We start from the raw sequence: 15507 nt of genomic DNA on the forward strand, positions 1-15507 counted from the left end.
CCTTATGTCTTTGCTAAACAGGAAGCAGAGAGTGGGAGTGGGGCCCTCAGTGACCCACTTCCTCCAACCAGGCTCTACCTCCTAACTATCCCACAGTCTTCCAAAGACAGTGCCAGAACCTGGGGACTAAGGATTCATGTAGCCTGTGAGAGACATTTCACATTCTCAGTGGTTGCCTAGGTCAGGTTGGCCTGTGACCATGCCTTTGGGGGGCTATCTTGGCTGCCTTAATTGATGTTGGAAGACTCAGTCTGAAAATGGGTGGAACCATTCCCTGGTTTTGGACTCTGGACTTACTGAAAATAAAGAAAGCTAGTTGAGTATAAGCATGCATGCATCCATTTCTCTGCTCTTGACTGTGGATATGATGTGACTGGCTATTTTTTAAAAATATATTTATTAATTTATTTTTATGTGTAGGAGTGTTTTGCCTGCATGTATATAAGTGCACCATGTATGTGCAATGCCCTGCAGAGGCCAGAGAAGGTGTTGGATCCCCTGGAATTGGAGTTACAGATAGTTGTTAGCCACCATGTAGGTGCTGGGAATCAAACCTGGGTCTTCTGGAAGAACAGCAAGTGTTCTTAACCACTGAGTCATCTCTCCAGCCTCCAATTTTTGTTTTTCTTATTAAACAATATTTGTCTTCTCTAAGTCAAACCCCCAAACCAACCACTTTCTCCAGATTTCCTGGGGAGGTACAGGAAAAGGAATGTACAGGGCAGACAAGACAGGGGAAAAAGAATTATGGGAGGTTGGAGGTGGAGACAGCTCTTTTACATGGCAAAGAGAATGGGAAAAAACACCATTAGGCAAAAGATTCCCATGGCCTCTGAAAGGCAAAACCTAGAATTGTGTAGGAGAAGAGTTGTTGCTTCAGAGAAGGGTTCTTGGCATAACCAATGAAGAGTTTCTCCCAAACAGTCCCAAGCTCAGCCCCAGAGCCAGCCAGCCCACCTGTGGCAGCCCCAGTGAACTTGGCTGCTGTGTTTGGAAGTCATGGCTAGGGACAAGTGAGGTCAAGGGATGTGGGACACCATCTCAAGGTCCTTTCCCATCTCTTTAATTTTCTTCTTTTACATTTAGGTAGTGCATATTAATAACAGTAACACATTAAAAACCATCAATACTTACTGTTTATCAGGTACATACAAATTCTTCCAAGTGTAAGATGATTTCGTTGTTTTATTTATTTATTATATTTATTTGTTTATTTTCTCTGTGTATATGAGTGCCTGCATGAGTTTATGTGCAGAACATAAGTGCAGGTGCCCATGAAGGCTGGAAGAGTGTTCCCTGGAACCACACGTACAGACAGTTTTGAGCCACCAGGCATATGGGTTCCTGGAATCAAACACAGGTCCTCTAGAAGGGCAGATGCCCAGCTTGTTTTATTTATTTTTAAAATATTTTACTTTAAAAATTATATCTAATTATGTGGTGTGTGTGTGTGTGTGTGTGTGTGTGTGTGTGTGTGTGTCTCAATGTGAGTGCAGGTGCCTTCAGAGACCAGAAGAGGGTGTCAGATCCTCTGGAACTGGAATTACAGGTGGTTGTGAGCTGCCTGATGTGGGTGATGGGAACTGAGTTTGGGTCCTCTGGAAGAGTAGTAAGTACTCTTAACTGCTGAGTCATCTCTCCTATTTTTTTTAAATGAAAAAAGTTAAAATTATGTATGCTTTTTTTTGAGACAGAGTCTCCCTGTAACCCTAGCTGACCAAGAAATTGCCTTGAAGACTAGGTTAGCCTCAATCTCAGACAGATCCACTTGCCTCTACCTCCTGAGTGTTGGATTAAAGGTGTGTGCCACCAAGCCTGGCCTACAACTGCATTTTAATTAATTTATTTTAAAATTTTAATTATTTTTATGTGTGTCTGTATGTGGGTTTGTGCAAGTGAGTGGCATCAGATGTTTCTGGAACTGGAGTTGTAGGCAATTTTGAGCTGCCTGATGTGAATGCTGAGAACTGAACTCAGGTCCTTTGCAAGAGCAGTACATGTGCTTAAGCACTGAGTCATAGCTCCAGTCTGCATATATATATAAAATTATATTTTTATAAGTGTGTGTATGTGTGTGCACATGTACATACCATGGTATACATGTGGAGGTCAGAGAACAACTTGAGGGAGATAATTTTCATGAGTCCCGGGACCCGGGGGTGGGGTGGGGGGGTTAACTCAAGATTGTCAGGCTTGGTGGAAACCACATTGACCCTCTGGGCCATTTTGCTGGCCTAGTTGAAGCCCAATCAAGAAGCTGTCATTCTTCTAGTTTTGTATAGTGGGAAACGGAGGTTCAGAAAGTTTAAGCAGCTTGTATGAAGCTGTTGCAGGTGTCCTGGGGCCCTCCAGGCGGGGGTAGAGTCAGCTCTGAGACAGTCACCGGGAGTCTGTGGAGAAGCAGGCAGTACCAGCAGCTGCAGACTCGTTTATTGTGGATATGGGGCTCCCTTATATCCCCCTCCCAGTGTCCCATTGGTCCATTGATAGGTCATGTCTGTTCCTCATTGGGTCTCTGTATCAGGCCATTTTCGCATCCGCCCTCTCTATGTCTTTTGGCAGAACACAGGTTTGACTCAGTTGGATGTTTCTGGCGTGTTTGTAGTGTGCATGCGCAGGCTGTTCAGGCTGTGCTTCCTCCTACATGAAGCCACACAGCCAATAAGTCACACTGTCAGGAGTCAAGCTCAGTGGTCTGGTCCTTGAGTCCTCATGTTGGATCAGGGCACTCTGCTCTGTCTTTGTGTTCTTGGTCTACCAAGAGTCACAGTGGCCACACAAGCCTCGGGACTAGTGCCTGGCTGAGTCTGTGAGCAAAAGCCAGTAGTCCTGAGAGAGCTTTCATTTTCCTCATCGTGTGACTACTGACCTGGGAATATTGTTCTTGGACTTGTGTTATTTACCCAAGAATTTGCAAGGCTGCTCCTTGCTTAGGTTGCAAATACTTCTGCAAATATGGATGGAAAATTGGATTTGCTAACCCAAAAGTGGGGAGAACTCCATGAATTTTTGGAAAAGGAGTTGGTGCAACCATACGAGGTCATAAAATGCTCTGGGTTTCACTTGTGTGTGTGTGTGTGTGTGTGTGTGTGTGTGTGTGTGTGTGTGTGAGTGTATATGGGTGTGTGTGAGTGCATGTGTGTTGGGGTACAGGTGAATGTGTACACACATGTATATGGAAGCCAGAGTACAACCTTGGGTATTGTCCATTTTTTCTTCTTGAGTCAGAGTCTCTCATTGGCCTGAAACTCGCCCAGTAGGCTAGGCTGGTTGGCCAGTGAGCCCTAGGGATCCTCTTGCCTTCACCCCCCCGCCAGTGCTGGGGTTACAAACACAGGCCACCATGCTTGGGTTTTTTGTGTGGGTTTTGGAAATTGAACTCAGGTCTCCATGCTTACAAGACAAGTACTTTACTGAATAAGTCATTTTCCTAGCCCTGGGTTTCACTTATTCACCTAGAGAGAGAGAGTCCTCTTTAAATTGACTTGATTGAGGTACAATTACACACAAAAGTAACTGCATATGTTTAATGTATATAATTTGATCAATTTGGACATGTGTATGCATTCCCAATATTATTACCACAATCAAATAATAACCATACTCATCAGAGAAAAGAATTTTTATTCTTTGGTCTGCTGGGGGTCGTCAAAAGCCTTGTGAATGCCAGGTAAGTGCTCTTCCACTAAGCCACATCTCAGTCCCAGAGGAAACACTTCTGTGGTCTCTCTGATACCATGGTTTATAGACTTCTGTATGATGGACAGGGATGGTTAGCTAATGCTCCCCCCCAAGTGTATAGAGGGAGCAAAAGGCAGTCCATCTAAATGTTTCCACTGTGATCACCTGAGAGGGAACTTCCTGACATGCAGTGTATACATTGTGTATTGATGTGTAACACACCACCCCAAGTCTTAGTAGTGTAAAAAGAGCAACCACTTGGTTAAGGAATCTTTGACTTGAATAGGTTCAGAAGTGCCTTGCTAGGACAGCTCAACCTGGGATCAGAGGATTCGGTTTTAAGACAGGGTCTCACTATATTGCCCTACCTGGCCTAGAACTCACTATGTAGACCATTCCAGGCTGGTCTCCATCTTATAGAGATCCACCTGCCTCTGCCTTCTGAGTGCTGAGATTATAGGTGTGCATTTTCACACCCAGACGGATTCACTTTTTAAAAAAAAATTAGTTTAATTATGTGTATGTGTACTTGTCTGGGTGTATGTGTATGTATGAGTGTAGGTGCTCTTGGATTTCAGAATAGGGCATTAGATCCCCTGGAGCTGGAGTGACAGTTGTGAACAGTCTGACATGGGTGCTGGGAACTGAGCACAAGTCTTCTGCAAGAGGAGGAAGTAATCTTAACAGATCAGCTGTCTCTCCAGCCTGAGGATTCACTTTTGGCATGGCTCATTCACACAACTGCAGCGTGTAATAGGTAATTAGGCTAGCCTTGAACTCATAGAGATCCACCAGCATCTGCCTCCTGAGTGCTGGAATTAAAAGGTGCTCCATCACGCCTGACACGATAGTTAATCTTGATTGTTGACTTGAGGAATTTAGAATCACCTAGAAGACAGACCTCTGAGATTGCCTGTAAGGGTGTTTTCAGAGAAGTTTAACTGAGAAAGGAAAACAGGTGGGGACATCATTCCGTGGACTGGGGTCCCAGACTGAAAAAAAAGAAAGCAAGCTGAGCCCAGTATTACCATTCAGTGCTTCCTGACTGTGGATGCAGTGTGACCAACTGCCTCACACTCCAGCCACCATGCAGTGATGAGCTGTGTCCTCTCAAATTGTGAACCAGAATCAATCCTGTGCTGGTTAGTTTCTTGTCAACTTGATACAAGCTAGAAGATGGAACCTCATTTGAGGAATTTCTTCATCAGAGTAATATGTATATGTGGATATGTCTGTGGGGCATCTTCTAGATCTCTGGTTGAGGTAGGAGGCTCAGACCACTGTGGGTGGTGCCATGCCAGGGCCTGGGCTGTATAAGAAAAAGTAGCTGAGCAAGCCAGGGGGATGGACAGATTTCTCATGGAACCTGCAGCCAGGCTGGTAGTCAGCAAGCCCCAGTGATTCTCTTGTTTCTACCTTGGCCCAACACTGGGGTTACAGGTATGTGCATGGCTACACCTGACTTTTTACGTGAGTATTAGGGATCCAAACTCAGATCCTCATGCTTACAGCAAGTACTCTTATCCACTGAGCCAACTCCCCAGACCATAAACTTAAACTCTGATGAGACAAGTGGCAAGGTTTTAGGTAACATGTGGGAAGAGAAACAGTGCTGTGGTCAGCTTTGGAAAATGTAATCTGCAGCACACAAATTCCCATAACCCTGCTGCAGAGTCACAATCTGTGGATACTGAGCCCCAATCTGCATTTTAATCTACATTCTTAGAGCTTCTTCTGGCCACTGAATTTTGAGAGTTGCCATGTGTCCTGTGTAAGACACTGCTCATATAGTAGTTAAATGGTAGTTGACAGGCAGCTAGAAAACAGAATTTTGTCCTGGCTGGTTTCTTGGGTGACTTTGGGCATGTAATTTACTATTTCTGGGTTCATTCTCAGCAATAATAAGTATGCACAACTTAGCAGACTATCCTGAGGTCTGGATGATATGACACATTAAAATGCTTAGTCTGGTACCTGGTACAGAGCTAGTAACCAAGAGGCATTATCACCTCTGCTGAAGTCTGCCAAGAAGTCACTCTGTTTCACTGTGGTGGTCACAGCTATTATTTGTTTACAGTCTTCTCTGGGTTAGGCCCATGATTACTTGGAATTATAAATATTAATAATTCCATCTCACAGAAGATGAAACTGAAGTTCAAAGAAGTTAAATGACCTGTCCAAGCAATGAGAAAAGGATTTGAGTTCGTTGTGACATTCTTCTTCAGTCTCTAGTCTGTCTACCACACAACCCTGCTCCCTGATATATAAAAATGCAGGTTATACATTTTTTCTAAATTGCATATACTGTCATTTTACCTTCAAAATGAGGTGCATAATATCTTAGTTGCCTGAAGCCAGGAGTGTGGGTTTATCGTACTTTCAAATCTTTTAACAGAGCTGGGGTTCCACTAGAATCCTGGCTGCTGCCCTCTGTGGGTTTTGGTAAGAATTGCAGTTCCAGGAGCCAGGAAAATGTACTAGCTCACTTTTCTCCATTCAACATGGTCAAGTGCACTTGCCATAACCCACCATGACCATCTTCCAGGGAGGCAGTAGCCTCTTACTGCCTGATGCCTCTGAGGCTTATTGTTCTGGACGGCAGAAGTTCAAACACAGATCCCTACTTTATAGCACCAGTGGACCTTGGGTAATTATTTGGGAAATGCCTGTCTCTGCTCTGAGTTTCCACGTCTACAAACACAACATGAGGATGCCTATTCTAATTTGTGGGTTTGCTTTGAGTATGCAATGAACTCAGGTAATATGGGCACTGGGAAAAGATCCAGTGCATAGAGACCTGGGTGTTCTTGCCATCACTAGGGATCTTGGCTCTTGCAGACTGCTTGACTCTGCATTTGAAGAGATGGAGCAGGTCAGGTGGAATGCACCCCGTGGGGCTCAGGGCCATGGACTAGTCACAACTCAAGCTCCTGCCTTGGTCCTGGAAGTCACCTGTTCTTTGTTTTTTATTTATTTATGTATTTTTTGAGACAAGTCTTTACTTTGGAGTAATTTTAGATTTATAGAAATATTGCAGAGATAGCACAAAGAATCCCCATAGACACCTCATCCTGTCTCCCCTAAGGTTAGCATCTTATGCAAATCTGGTGCATTTGCTAAAACTGAGAAATGAACATTGGTATATTGCTTGTTAACAAAATTCCAGACTTGGGACCTAGGGATGTAGTTCAGCTGGTAGAATGCTCACCTAGCATGCATAAGGCCTTGGATTTGATCCCTAGCACAGTATAAATCAGGTGAGGTGGCAAACACATATAAACCCAGCACTTAGGAGTGGAGGCAGAAGGATCAGAGGTTCAAGATCATCCTTGATTACGTAGCAAGTTCAAGGCCAGCTTTGGCTGTCTCAATACAAAACAAAACATTTGAAGTTTTATTCTGATTTACTGGATTTCCCACTAATGTACTCTGTTTGAGGATTTAACTCATAATTTTATGTCTTAGCATATGTGTTTAAAATTTATTTATTTATTTTTATTTTATGTGTATGAGTGTTGTGTCTGCATGTATGTAAGTGCATCAGTGTTGTATAATGCCTGTGGAGGCCAGAAGAGGGTGTCAGATCCACGGGAACTGGAGTTACAGACAGTTGTTAGTCACCGTGTGGGTACTAGGAACCAAATCTGGGTTGTCTGAAGTGCAGCCAGTGCTCTTAACCACTGCGCTATCTCTCTAGCCCCGGCATATATATTTTTTGCTATTTTCTTCCTTTATTTCCTCCCTCCCTCCCTCCCTCCCTCCCTCCCTTCCTTCCTCCCTTTCTTCCCATTTGTTTTTCAAGACAGTCTCTGTATAGCCAAGACTGGCCTTAAACCCATGATCCTCTCAGCAGTGTCCTGAGGCTGTGATTGTAGGTGGGTATCACCATGCCTGGCAGTGAATATGCTTTTCCATAGATGGACATCACACACACACACACACACACACACACACTTCATCATTTTTCAAAGACCAAATCAAAAACCCTAAGCAAAACAACCACAGCAGCAAACGTACAAATACCTCACTCAACAAAGAAAGCTGTAAGTCAAATATTCCTTATTATGCATTGGACCGTTTATAGAAACCCAGTCAATATATGCCACATACTTTATCCATTTTCATGTACATGATAGATCTGTAGATTTGTTGTTTCAGAAAGGGGAGCTAAGGCTTGGAAAGGCAAGAAGGCTCACCCACCATCACACAACTAGAGAGGAGGTGGGAAATCTGGTCCCAGCCAGGTCTGGTTGTTGAACTTGTATCTTGCTTTCTTTCCTTTAGCAAGCTAATTCTTGGGCAGCTTTGTCTAATGAAGAGAAATTTTCTTTATACAATTTGGATCTGACCATTGGACTTGGTGACAATTTGTTTGTGACTTCCCAGTGCAAATGGAGATCTTATTTTTAAAAACAGTAGCACTCAAAGGGCAGAGCCAGGAATTTTTTAAAAAATTTAACTCCCTGGAACTGGAGTTAAGGATGGTTTGTAGCTGGCATGTGGATGTTGGGAATCAAACCCTGGTCCTCTGCAAGAGCAGTCAGTGCTCTTAACCATTGAGCCATCTCTCCAGCCCCAAGAGAGTCAGGAATTTTAATTGGGTGAGAAGCAGTAGCAGCAAGTGACACTAAGTGGAGTTAGAAAGCGCCTGTTTCCATCCTGGCTGGCTGGGTGACCTTGGGTGATGATCCCAGTGCTCATTAACAGTAATAACCTCTATTATTAACCTCTATCCTGTATCAAGTACTGTGCTAATCTTAGTATTTTTAGCAGTAATATGTTAACCCACAAACATCATCCCCATTTTATAGCTCAGAAGATTGAAGCTCTAGGCACCAAGCAACTTGCCCAAGACCATAGAGATAGGTAGAAAAAAGTGGATTCAATATATATATATATATGTGTGTGTGTGTGTATCTATACATATATTGTGATCCTGAGGATCTAATTTAGGTCCTCCTACATGCCACACAAGTGCTCTGCCATTGAATTATAGTCATGACCCCACATTCAAAATTTGTACCTCAACGGAGCATTCCAAAGCCCAGGTTTTCCTCTGGTGCTACACTACATTTGCAAACACAAATAAAATAGGAACATGGGAGGTGGTTAATATTTATTTTCCAAGTGCCATGCACTATTCCAATCTCTGCATGTGGTTATCATTTAATCCCTACCATGATTCTATGAAATCAATACAGTCATCAGTTGGTATCCATAGGAAGTTAGATCCAGGATGGCCATGGTACTAGTCTCTAAGGATGCTGTAATCTCTTGGTACCCATGGAAGCCTGGATATAGGAAGGCTGTGATACCAAACTTCAAGGGTGCTGTAGACTCTTGGTATCCATATAGGGTTGGATCTAGGGTACCTGTGATATAAAATTCTGAAGATGCTCTGGTCCTTATGCAAAATGGCACAGCATTTGTATATAACCTGTGAAACCCTACTGTATGCTTTGAATCATCTATAGATGCTGTATAGTAGCAGATCCCATGCAAATGCTGTGCAAATAACTGTTATACTGTGTTGTTTAGAGATAATGACAAGGGGTAAATTCTATACATGGTTAGTACACTTAGGTTTTCTCTCAGATATTTTCTCTCTGCTGATGGTTGAATCTGAGGATGTGGAGCTGGTGGATCCAGAGGGATGACTATTATCATTTCCTTTGTTCAGATGAAGAAGCTGGAGGCTGGAGGCCCAGGCTGAGCTCCTAAGGCTCACCATGCTTGTCTTCCACAGGTCTGGGCAGGGCAACCTGCCTCATTGGCAGAGCAGCCTGCAGCCTCGGACTCCTGGGCACCATGTGGCTCTGTGAACTGTGCAATGAAAGGACATGCTGCCAAAGTGTCACAGGCCAGCACCCCCATGGGCACCATCTGGGACCCACTGAACTGGAGAGCTAGGGCTGACCAATGGCTGCCTCCTCCACCCATGGCCACACCTTCCTGAGCACATACCAGGGCACCTAGCCCAGCAAAGCTGTCAGAGCGCTGGGGAACAGAATTGTCTCTGTGGAACATTTTCAGGCTTCAAAGGACTCTAAGACAATCAAAACATATGAACAATTGACATGCATTAAATTCTTACTATGACTGGGCACAGTGTAAAATGATTTATGCGTATTGTCTTATTTTGTTAGCTCCTTTTACACCCTTGTGTGAGACATAGTATTAGTATCTTTGGGTTGTGCTAAGTACTATTATTATCTCTATTCTATGAATGAGGAAACTGAGGCACAGGTAGGTTAAGAGATTCACCTGGGGTCATGAGGCTAGGCTGTTTCAGAGTCAAGGTTGATATCCATTTTTTTAAAAAAATATTTTTGAGACAGGGTCTCCCTGTAGCCCCAGGTAGCCTGGGTTGACTGGCCTCAAACTTAGAGATCTGCCTGTCTCTGCCTCCCAAGTTCTAGGATTAAAGGCGTGTACTACCACGTCCAGCTCAGATCCTGTTTTATGGTGATTATAAGTCCTAGATTCTAGTCTCTGCTCTCTTTCTTGTAATTATATTCAGTCCCTTGCTCTTTCTGGTAGCCAATGCAGGGATTGGACCATATGTTAAACTCCTGAGAGTTGCATCCTGAGCTGCGGTGCAGGTGGGACTGGGGCTGAAGAAGAAGTGAGAAGTACCAGACTCCTACCATCTCACCCTCTAGCCTGAGATCAAGCCTCTGCATTTACTTGCTTTCTGTATCAGGCTCCATGCCTGTAAGCTGACTCACAGAAAGAGTTCTGCTTCTTAAGACAAGTTTGAATGCTGGGAATCACCAATCTGACATTTCATATTCCAACAGGGAAGGAAAATAAACCTCAGAGAGATTACCTACCCAAAGAGGCTCAGCAGACTAGTGATCAATACATGAAGTCAGAAAATGCATTGGTGTGGACTTCTGCAGGTGGATACTCATGGGTTCAGATCCCAGCTCTGGCTTAGAGATGTAGCTCAGTTGGTAGAGTTCTGACCTATCGTGCACAAAGCCCTGCGTTTGATTCCTAGCACTACATGAACTGGGTGTTGTGGTGCATGCTTGTAATCAGGAGGTGCAGGCCGGGGGATCAGAAGTTCAAGGTGATCCTTGGACATAAAGCAAGTTCAAGGTCAACCCAGACTACACAAGACCCTGTGTCAAAAACAAAGAACAAACACTAACAAACCAAAGCAAAATACAACCCCCTCCCAAACTAAACTCAAATCCCAGCTATGCCCACTGTGAGTGGAGTCTTTGGGATAAGGTCGGCTCCTGACCGTGTCTGTTTTGCTACCACACAGCTATCTAAGTGGTTCGTTGATGCCCTCAGGTACTTCTTTCATGGAATGACTCAGTCACTGGGCCATCTTTCCTGTTCCTCTTTATCCCCAGCACCAAGTCCCAGACCCAAGGGCACAAAGTATGCAGATGTTGGTTTACTTCTTTATTGGTGGTGACCCCCAACAGGCCCATACGTTTAAGGCGTGGTCCCAGCCTGTGGGACAAGTGGCAAATGGCAGAACATTTAGGAGGTGGAACCGAGAGGAAAGAAGTTAAGATAATTAGGGGCATATATCTCTGAAAGGAGATTAGATTGTTAGGGATAAGCCTCTGAAAGGGGATTCTGAGAACTTGGGCCTTCCTCTTCCTTTTTCTTTTTGTTTTTTCTTCCTAGCTGTCAGGAGTGAGCCTTTCTCCCTGGGCCCTCCTGCCATGTTCTCCCACCACAATGTGCTACTCCCTCACCACAGGCATCTAAAGCAACAGGGCCAACTGACCATGGGCTGCAGCCTCCTAAATTGATAGCCAAAGCAAACCTTTCTTTCTTCCTTCCTTCCTTCATTTATTTTTATTTATTTATTTACTATTTATTTATTTATTTATTATTTACCATGGGGGAGCACATGTGCGTTATGATGCATGTGTGGAGTTCAGAGGGAAACTTACATGAGTTGGTTCTCTCTTCCTACCATGTGGATCCTGGGGCTGGAACTCAGGTTGTCAGGCATAGTGATAATTAGCTTTATCTGCTGAGTCATCTTGTCGCCCCCTTTCTTACTTTTTCTGGTGTGTGTATGTGCTTGTGTATGTATGCAGGTGCACATGCACAGGTGTGCACATACATGCGTAGGCCGGAGGTTGACATTGGGTATCTTATTCAGTCATACGCTACCTTTTTTTTGAGTCAGGGTCCTGGAACTTGCTCATTAGGCTGAGCTGACTGGCCTCGGGATATGTCCCCCTCCCACCAGTGCTTGGATTACAGGTCTCTGCCATCATGTCTGGGTTTTTATGTGGGTGCTGGGAATTGAACTCATGTTCTCGTGCTTATGTGGCAAGCATTTTACTGACTAAGCCATCTCCCTAGGCTCCTTATTTCCTTTTAAGTTGATTTATTCCAAGTTTTTGTCACAGTAGTGGAAAACTGACTAACACAATACCCAAGGACCACCCTCTCTCAAGGAATAATTTGTAGTGAATTTATCTAGCACTGACTCCTAGAATTCAAGTTTAAGAGAGGATTCTGTTTTCATGGGTAGAGAACAGGTTAGGCTTGTGACAAGAAGACATGAAAAGGAGGCTGCCTGTTACCCGTAGCACCTTATTTTACATCTCCCGACTTTGGCGTCCTCACCTTCAGAGAGTAGCCTTGGGGGTTTGATGGTCCCCAAGGGCCCCACAACTTCAAGGTGGCATGCTTCAACAACCCTGGACAGCAGGAAATACAGCTGCGTCCTTGACATCCAGACTTTTCCCCGGAAAGTCTTCTCCCTCTGTGCAGACCCATGAATCAGACAGAGCTGTAACTGACCGAGTCTCCCTTTGCCTCTGCTGGGTGACTGATTAGACTCTGGAGCACTCCTGGCCTTGGGAAACTGACTTGCCAAGGTCTGACACTGGGGTTCTTACTGCACCATCCTGACCCAGTCACTGCAGTCAGGGGGCCTTAGGTAGGGTCAAAATCTGCACAAAGAAAGATAAACCCTGGGGGAGGACAGCTCCAGAGGAGAGGCTCAGTCTCTTGAGGGTACAGAAGCTGCTCTACAGTGATGAGTGTAGGAAGAGCACCTAAGGTGCTTGCTGGGGCCAGCAGCATGGCTTGTATGGATTCTGAGGTGATTTCTCTGTGTCCTTGTCATTAAAGGAGCAGCTGCTGATTTGTTAGGTCAAATTGTGGAATACTGACAGTTTACATTTTTTAAAATTAAAAATATTTAATTTTAGAATCACATCTATTTGTGTGTGTGTGTGTGTGTGTGTGTGTGTGTGTTTCTGTGTGTGTGTGTGCCATAGTAAATGTATCTGAGGGACAACTTGTGATAGTGGTTTCTCTCCTACCACCATGTGGGCTTCAGTCATGAAATGCAGGTCGTTAGGCTTGGCAGCAAGTGCTTAGCCATTGAACCATCTTCATTTTTAATTTTTGTATGTGTGTGAGTATCCATGTACACATTTATGCATGCACACATTGGCATGTGGACAATAGAGGAGAATCTTGGGTGTTACTCCTGAGGTACCATCCACCTCTCTTTGAGACAGACACTCTCAGTTTCCTGGAGCTCACTGATTAAGACATGCTGGTCAGCTAGTGAGTCCAGGGAATCTGCCTGTGTCCACCTCACCAGCACTGGGATTACAAGCGCTGCCATGTCTTGATTTTTTTTTTAATGCAAGTTTTGGGGATTGAACTTAGGTCCTCATGCTTGCAAGGCAAGTACTTTATTGACTGAGCCGTACCCCCAGTCCATGAGCTGTGGACACAGGTAGGAAGGTGACTGGCTGTAAAAGGTGACACGTGTGCTTGGCATCCTCTCCTCTGAAAACCCAAGAGTAAAAGATCCTTCACAGAGGTGGCCTGGCCATCTCCTTGGCCCACCTGAGATTTCTTACAGAAGCATGGCATCATGCCTGTGGTGGCTTCCTGCCTCCCTCTGAGCAGTGTCAGCTGGGAGCATGAGTTAATACTCTTGGATGACCCTCAACCTGTGAGGGAGTAGAGTGGAGACACTGAGGCCTGGAGAAGTGAGCTACTCTTCCCAAAGTGATAAAATGTGGGACCACTGTTTTTCAACTCCTATTCTTTTCTCTGTAAGTGTCTGGGTGTTCTCTAGGCTCCGTCTGACATCAGGGGAACAAGAGGTTGCATCATTTAATGACCACATGAGGAAAGAAATCTTTAGCCTCTATGTTTATTCCAATAGCAGCAGTGGGCTGGTTTAAAGAGCCTTGCCCCTTCGTGGCAACACACAGACCAAGGTCTGAGAGAAAACAAAGGAAACAGAGGTGTCAGAGTCAGAGTGTGCTAAGACCAGGAACCTGTGAGACCTTGAAGAATGTCAAATTGGAGCTGTCTCTGCTCCATTGATGGGGCCACCCAGAACATAGAACTGAGCATATTTGTGGAGTCCTATATGAATTCTGAAGTGAATAGTTCAGGAAGAAGTTAGTCATGTCTGCCTTGGCACAAGCTGGGAGACATAGATATTTTTTTCTTTTTCTATTTTAAAAAGTTAGGAATTGACTAGGGTCTCAGATGTGCTAAGCAAGTGACTACCATGGAGCTATATTCTGGATAACACAGGTCATCTGCCTATAAGGTAAAGTCAAAGATCAAAAGGCTGGGGCTAAAACAGAGTAGGAAACATTGAGTTAGAACCTGGGTAAGAACTTGAAGACTTGGTGAAGGTGGGTCACCAGGGACAAGACAAGGCTGAGGCAGTACCTGATCTGCTGTTTAGACCACTCAGCTACCTGGCACTAACCTTTCTGCACTAATCTTGAGTTTCAGGATTATACTTCCTTAGAATCTCCCCAACCTTAAAGATTACAAATATACTGAATCTTATACAGTAGACATCTCACATACTCACACACATGATTTTATATATATAAAATCTTGGGTCAGGTGTCATGGCCCACAACTTTAAACCTAACATTTGGGAGGCAGAGGTAGGCTGATCTCTGTGAGTTCAAAGATAGCCTGGTCTACATAGTGAGTTCTAGGTCAGCTGGGGCTACAGGGAGACCCTGTATCAAAAAGAAAAAAAAAAAAAAAAAATCTTGGAAGCCCGTATGAGAGAAAACATACGATGTCTCTCTTTCTGAGACTGGCTTAGTTCATATAATAAAATTATCTCCAGCTGTACCTATTTCCCTGTAAATGGCATAACTTGATTCTTCACTATGGCTGAAAAATACAGACGTGTGTGCGTACGTGTGTACGTGTGTGTGTGTGTGTGTGTCTATTTATTCCTCTGAGGTTGGTTTTATAACTTAGTTATTATGAACAGTGCTATAATAAACATTTCTGTGCAAGTATCTCTGTGGTGACTTGGAGACCTTTGGGTAAATACCCAGGAAAGAGTATATAGTAGATCTATTTTAGCTGGATCATATAGTAGATCTATTTTTAATCATTTGAGGAACTAATTTCCACAGTGGTTAGACTAGTTTAGAGTCCTATAAGAAGCACATTTTTTCCAACATTTTTTGGAATTTGTTTAAAAACTTGTCTTAAAGCAACTTGAGTAAGAAATTTCTCAATAAAACAGCAAACATACCAAACAGGATGGAATCTAAAGGTCTTTCAGTTTCAAAGCTAATTCATGATCAATTTCTTCTGTGAGTGGAGGTATAAAGAGAAGCAAAGTCAGTGATTGACTTGTTTTAGCTGTTTTGTAGACATGATAGGGCAATTGCTCTTTAACAACTGCATTTAATTGGCTCAAAGTAGATGGCAACTGTGGGGCCATCTTTTTTTTATTAGAGTGATCGAAGATAAATCAGTAAGATTAAAGACAGTTGAAACAACTTGTTCCTTAAAGCTGGACTAGATAATTCAGTTACTTTG

The sequence above is a fragment of the Nannospalax galili genome, unplaced genomic scaffold (assembly GCF_000622305.1).
Source record: "Nannospalax galili isolate Female #2095 unplaced genomic scaffold, S.galili_v1.0 scaffold32, whole genome shotgun sequence".
Lineage (NCBI taxonomy): Eukaryota > Metazoa > Chordata > Mammalia > Rodentia > Spalacidae > Nannospalax > Nannospalax galili.